Genomic DNA, 7328 nt, shown 5'->3' with positions numbered 1-7328 from the left:
CTAATATAAAAACATTGTCTAGATATATTTTTGTTCACTTTAGAGTTACAGTATTTCCCTCCCCTTGTAAATATATCTGTCCCCTATTGGCTCCTAACATCCTACACAGACAAAATGTACTTTGTTAAGTCACCTTGTGTGTGCCTGATCAAAACCTTACAGAGAGTAACAAGTGAGTGACTTGTCACGAGTTGTACGTTCATCCTCCTCCATGTTGTCTGACTCGTATTTGCTACCAACCACTCTCATCGAGCAGCTTTTGTTGTCACGCTCTCACTCTCTCTCTCTCTCTCGCTTGCACACACACACACACACACACACACACACACACACACACACACACAGACACACGTGCACACACACACACTATGTGACTGGGTGACAGTGGACTGGTACACAATACTGTCCTTGTGCCGTACACAAAAGGTCAGATGAATCAAAGCATATGAATCACAGACAGCTGTCTCTCCTCTCAGGCTCTCAGACGCACTTCTAATCCACATCACTGCCAAATATCCTCCTCATATTCTTGGATACTACACTGGATATTGATTCACAATCCATTTGATAACATTTATGATAAATATTTAGCTGGAAATGTTAACGAAACAGCACAGAGACGTTTTTGTGAGATGACGGCATGGGGCTTGAAGAGGCTCAGGGCAGGTTATGAATGGGTAGGGGACAACAACTCTTTAAAAAAAAAGTTATGTCCCCATTTAGATAGAACACAAATATCAAACAAGTAAGAGTTTTTAAAATGTGTGCGTGCGGGTAAGTGTATGAATGGCAGTGACAGACAGTAGTGCTCACAGGCGGCCCTTGCGACATTAGTCCGCCGGACTCTCGTCTATAGTATTTACATGTCATCATGACAAGTCCTCTGCCTGAAGGAAGAAACATTGGATTTCAAGTCTTCCTTCTTAACTTCTCAAGTTCCATATGAAGAGCAAAGTGAGTAAAAATCCATATTTTTATGTATGATATTATCAGATTTTCCTTTTGTGATTTTTTTTTTTGAACGTTTCTAGAATTAACTTGAGGGTTGATGAGAAAGTGAAGCCATATACAGATTCAGAAAAGAAAGCAATGTACGGAGGGGTTGGGAAAGGAAAGTCTTCCCTTTCTGATGTGCTTCCTCTGTCAGATTCGGACGACCACGTGTGTCCTCCTATTTCTATTCACAAGTCTTGGAGTATGCTCCGGAGGATTTGGGAATCCTGTAACAGATGATGTGAGCAGGCTGATGTTATTGGTAAGAACTTCTACATACTCTAACCTGAACTGTACTATGCAAAACTAGTCTGGTGATTATTTAGAGTTTATTTAATCATTAAAACTACATTAAATCTCTTCTTTTGATACAGAAAATGGGTCAAACTGGGCAAAAAATAAATGACCAAATAATCCTAATTTATTTTTACAGAAACACAATATTCCGAAGGGTTATAACATTTCTATACATTATCTTCCCAAAGAGAGGGTGAGTAGAATTTCTCAAAAACAAAACATCATGCAGAAACTATTAGAAGGAGAGAAGTTGTGCTGGGTGGTCTTAAACTTTGGCAGCATTGTTGTTGATGAACATTTTTGTTTTATCTGGAATCTGTGGAATGGAATTATATGTAACCTAGTCGGTTTTCTTCCTTTTTCTTTCTCCAGAGTGGTGTGTGCTGGGTTCTACTGAATATCTATCCACTGGAACAAAGCCTTAGGGAACTGGCCCGGGTGTTTGGTGCCATTTCTTCCAACAAAGATAATATTATGATCTTCATCACCATGCTGCAAAATCTACGTTTCCAATTTGATCATGAGGAGCTGGTAATGCCTGTCAGTTCTCCCAAATGTAGATCCAGATACTTTAAACCCAGTTACTGTAGACCCAGTTACTGTAAACCCAGTTACTGTAGACCCAGTTACTGTAGACCCAGTTACTGTAAACCCAGTTACTGTAGACCCAGTTACTGTAGACCCAGTTACAGTAGACCCAGTTTATTGACTGTATTAAGGGGTGCAACCATCCTGATGTTTACTTTGTTTGTCTGCACTTCCAGGAGGCAACAATGCAAGTCTTTAAATGCCACTATAGGGCGGTCAAATGGCCATCTGGGCTGTATTTTGACTATATCAGAGACATTTTGAATTCTGCAACTCACCAAGAAGGAGGATTCCGCTGTGTGCCTCCACCCTGCCCTGCCCCTACTACACCAGGTAAGAAACACGCCCCAACACACAGTATCCATTCAGCCCCCACATACAGCATTCACAAGTCTCTTCCTCACAGAGCGTGTTGTTGTCGCTCTCAGGAAGTGAAGCACAGGACCATGAACAGACTCGGTCAAGGGGGAGTCTGCTGTCCCTGCTTCCGATCCCAGTCACAGCCTGCGTGTTCCTCATTGTGTGGGTGGTAAGTTAACAATGTGGATGGCTTGCTCAGGCTGTATGACAGTGTCTGGTCCAGAAGACCTACAGGGTATGCAGACTCTTGTTCCAGCCCAGCACTACTACTACGCACCTAAATCAACACTTCAACTAATCATCAAATGTGTTAGTACTCACCAACAAACTAACATGGTCCAAGCACACCAAGACAGGCGTGAAGAGGGCACGTCAAAACCTATTCCCCCTCAGGAAACTAAAAAGATTTAGCATGGGTCCTCAGATGCTCAAAAGGTTCTACAGCTGCACCATCAAGAGCATCCTGACTGGTTGCATCAGTGCCTGGTATGGCAACTGCTCGGCCTCCGACCGCAAGGCACTACAGAGAGTAGTGCGTACGGCCCAGTACATCACTGGGGCCAAGCTTCCTGCCATCCAGGACCTCTATATCAGGCGGTGACAGAGGAAGCCCCTAAAATTTGTCAAAGACTCCAGCCACCCTAGTCACAGACTGTTCTCTCTGCTACCGCACGGCAAGCGGTACCGGAGCGCCAAGTCTAGGTCCAAGAGGCTTCTAAACAGCTTCTACCCCCAAGCCATAAGACTTCTGAACACCTAATCAAATGCCAACCCAGACTATTTGCATTCCCCCCCCCCCATTTTACACCGCTGCTGCTCGCTGTTGTTATCATCTATGCATAATCACTTTAATAACTCTACCTACATGTACATATTACCTCAACTAACCGGTGCCCCCGCACATTGACTCTGTACCGGTACCCCCCTGTATATAGTCTCGCTATTGTTATTTTACTGCTGCTCTTTAATTACTTGTTACTTTATTTCTTATTCTTATCCATATTTTTTTAACTGCATTGTTGGGTATGGACTCGTAAGTAAGCATTTCACTGTAAGGTCTACACCTGTTGTATTTGGCGCATGTGACTAATACGATTTGATTTGATACATGGCTAGAACAAAAGCCTGCACACTGGCTCTCCAGGACTAAGACTGAAGAGCACTGGTGTATGGTTTTGGATTCTTCAACATGATACTCTGTTCCACAGATTAAATCTAGAAGAGGAGGCTCCCCAGAGAGTAACCTTGAGAGAGGCCATAGAAGGCTGTCCACTAATGTGGAACGGACCATAACCATCCCTATTCCACCAGTCACCAGTACAACTGAGACACCAATAATGGGTGAAGCCTGATCACCACTGAGGGAGCAAATGAAGCCAACATCAAGAACTGCATAGAGAGCAGAAAGCTCCCCCTCTGGACTGGTGTCACTCTGGACTGGTGTCACTCTGGACTGGTGTCACTCTGGACTGGTGTCACTCTGAACTGGTGACACTCTGAACTGGTGTCACTCTGAACTGGTGACACTCTGAACTGGTATCACTGATTCTTCTTGGGTGATATCCCTGAGAGAACAGAGCTGACATCTCTTATTTGGTATCTTTGACATATCGGAGCTGATATCTCTAAAATATATGGGCTGATATAGGGGTCTCACTTAAACAAGGGACAACGGTGATAAGACATTAATCAACCGCTTACTAAAACTATATCATTTGGACTGTCATATATTTTGATACAACACCATGTATCACAGGTTCCTACCTTGTCTATGTCTGTCTAATCAGAGATTTTGACATGACAACATATCAGAGACATTCTCTACTGAGACTGAACTTTGTTGTGGCCTAAAGATCTATTGCTGCTGTGTGGCCACAGTGTGTGCTGTCTCACCCCCTCTTTGAGTCACATCATCAGTGTGTGTGTGACTACAGTATGACAGTTTAACTGCCTGCTGTGTGTGTGTGTGTGTGTGTGTGTGTGTGTGTGTGTGTGTGTGTGTGTGTGTGTGTGTGTGTGTGTGTGTGTGTGTGTGTGTGTGTGTGTGTGTGTGTGTGTGTGTGTGTGTGTGTGTGTGTGTGTGTGTGTGAGAGAGAGAGTAAGCTACCCTGCTCTGGATGATCTCAGTGAGGGCCATAAGAGGGGCTTGTTCTCGCCACAAAGGAAATGAGCCGTAGGCTGAAGGAAATACCAGTTCCATGCTAACTGACAGAGACGGATCCATATGAATCAAAAACCGTTTGATCCTCAATCCCCAGACAGCAGGAAATCAGGATTATCTGCCATCTCCTCTCATGCTGCACTATCACACGCATCATGAAGCCTTCTCACTGGGCACAGACGTCAATTCAACATCTATTCCACGTTGGTTCAATTAAATTTTATTGCAATGACGTGGAAACAACTTTGATTCTACCAGTGTGTACCCAGTGGGTTAGGACTAACTGATTTCAAGCATAAGTTATGGCTGCTTTTTAACTCCCCTCTAGTGGTCAGATACAGTTACTATACTTGATTCCCTCAGCACCTGCAGTAGGTCCCAGCTGTAGCAGTACAGTCACTGTGCAGTCTGACTGAGGGAGGTTTTTGTATGGCTCTATATCACTGTGTGAACACCTAGACACTTTGTGTATATAGTGTAGTGTAGATTGTGTAGTGTAGCATTGATAGTGTATGTAGTGTAGATAGTGTATGTAGATAGTGTATTTAGTGTAGGTAGTGTAGTGTAGATAGTGTATGTAGTGTAAATTATGTAGATAGTGTATGTAGATAGTGTATGTAGATAGTGTATGTAGTGTAGATAGGGTATGTAGATAGTGTACAGTGGGGGGGGAAGTATTTGATCCCCTGCGGATTTTGTACGTTTGCCCACTGACAAAGAAAGGGTTAGTCTATAATTTTAATGGTAGGTTTATTTGAACAGTGAGAGACAGAATAACAACAAAAGTATCCCGAAAAACGCATGTCAGAAATGTTATAAATTGATTTGCATTTTAATGAGGGAAATAAGTATTTGACCCCCTCTCAATCAGAAAGATTTCTGGCTCCCAGGTGTCTTTTATACAGGTAACGAGCTGAGATTAGGAGCACACTCTTAAAGGGAGTGCTCCTAACCGCAGCTTGTTACCTGTAAAAAAGACACCTGTCCACAGAAGCAATCAATCAATCAGATTCCAAACTCTCCACCATGGCCAAGACCAAAGAGCTCTCCAAGGATGTCAGGGACAAGATTGTAGACCTACACAAGGCTGGAATGGGCTACAAGACCATTGCCAAGCAGCTTGGTGAGAAGGTGACAACATTTGGTGCGATTATTTGCAAATGGAAGAAACACAAAAGAACTGTCAATATCCCTCGGCCTGGGGCTCCATGCAAGATCTCACCTCGTGGAGTTGCAATGATCATGAGAACGGTGAGGAATCAGTCCAGAACTACACGGGAGGATCTTGTCAATGATCTCAAGGCAGCTGGGACCATAGTCACCAAGAAAACAGTTGGTAACACATTACGCCCTGAAGGACTGGAATCCTGCAGCGCCCGCATGGTCCCCCTGCTGAAGAATACATATACATGCCCGTCTGAAGTTTGCCAATGAACATCTGAACGACTCAGAGGACAACTGGTGAAAGTGTTGTGGTCAGATGAGACCAAGATGGAGCTCTTTGACATCAACTCAACTCGCCGTGTTTGGAGGAGGAGGAATGCTGCCTATGACCCCAAGAACACCATCTCCACCGTCAAACATGGAGGTGGAAATATTATGCTTTGGGGGTGTTTTTCTGCTAAGGGGACAGGACAACTTCACCGTATCAAAGGGACGATGGACGGGGCCATGTACCGTCAAATGTTGGGTGAGAACCTCCTTCCCTCAGCCAGGGCATTGAAAATGGGTCGTGGATGGGTATTCCAGCATGACAATGACCCAAAACACACTGCCAAGGCAACAAAGGAGTGGCTCAAGAAGAAGCACATGAAGGTCCTGGAGTGGCCTAGCCAGTCTCCAGACCTTAATCCCATAGAAAATCTGTGGAGGGAGCTGAAGGTTCGAGTTTCCAAACGTCAGCCTCGAAACCTTAATGACTTGGAGAAAATCTGCAAAGAGGAGTGGGACAACATCCCTCCTGAGATGTGTGCAAACCTGGTGGCCAACTACAAGAAACGTCTGACCTCTGTGATTGCCAACAAGGGTTTTGCCACCAAGTACTAAGTCATGTTTTGCAGAGGGGTCAAATACTTATTTCCCTCATTAAAATGCAAATAATTGTATAACATTTTTGACATGCGTTTTTCTGGACTTTTTTGTTATTGTTTGTCACTGTTCAAATTAACCTACTATTAAAATTATAGACTGATCATTTCTTTGTCAGTGGGCAAACGTACAAAATCAGCAGGGGATGAAATACTTTTTTCCCCCACTGTATGTAGTGTAGATAGTGTATGTAGATAGTGTATGTAGTGTAGGTGTAGATAGTGTATGCAGTGTAGATAGTTTAATATGTAGATAGTGTATGTAGTGTACAGTACATGTGTCTCATGTTTGAGTCCAGCATCATTCACAGTCTCACTCACAGATCTAACGGTCAGTTATCTGCTCATGAAAATAGTTAATATAATGCTAGAATATTGCATCAATTTAATCGGCCATTTGGTTGTGAGGTCCATATGAGGACTTGTTTTGGGGGGCTAAAGTGATTGTAACTTTGAAGTAATGTTGAGGTCATAACACCTTTTGTTTAACTTCTGTAGATCTTGCTTTATATATGGACAGATAATGTGTTTCAAAACTTCAAATGATTTTTATATATACACTTAAAGACCATGACAAATACTATAAGTCATAACCATGATGATGATGATGGTCATGTGATCTGAATGACTGCTTTCTAACCATATTGTAACATGTAACAGTTGACCTCATCTGGTGACCAGTGTTCCATGTCACTGTCTCTTCCCTCTCAGACACTGCAATCTGACTGAGGGAGGTTTTTGTACAGCTCTTTATCACTGTGTAAACACATTGGGATTGTGGTAACTCTGACAGTAGTAATCTCCTGCATCTTCAGCCTGGACTCCACTGATGGTCAGAGTGA

Source organism: Salmo salar, chromosome ssa17 (genome assembly GCF_905237065.1).
Source record: "Salmo salar chromosome ssa17, Ssal_v3.1, whole genome shotgun sequence".
Lineage (NCBI taxonomy): Eukaryota > Metazoa > Chordata > Actinopteri > Salmoniformes > Salmonidae > Salmo > Salmo salar.
Note: the sequence above shows the minus strand (reverse complement) of the source record.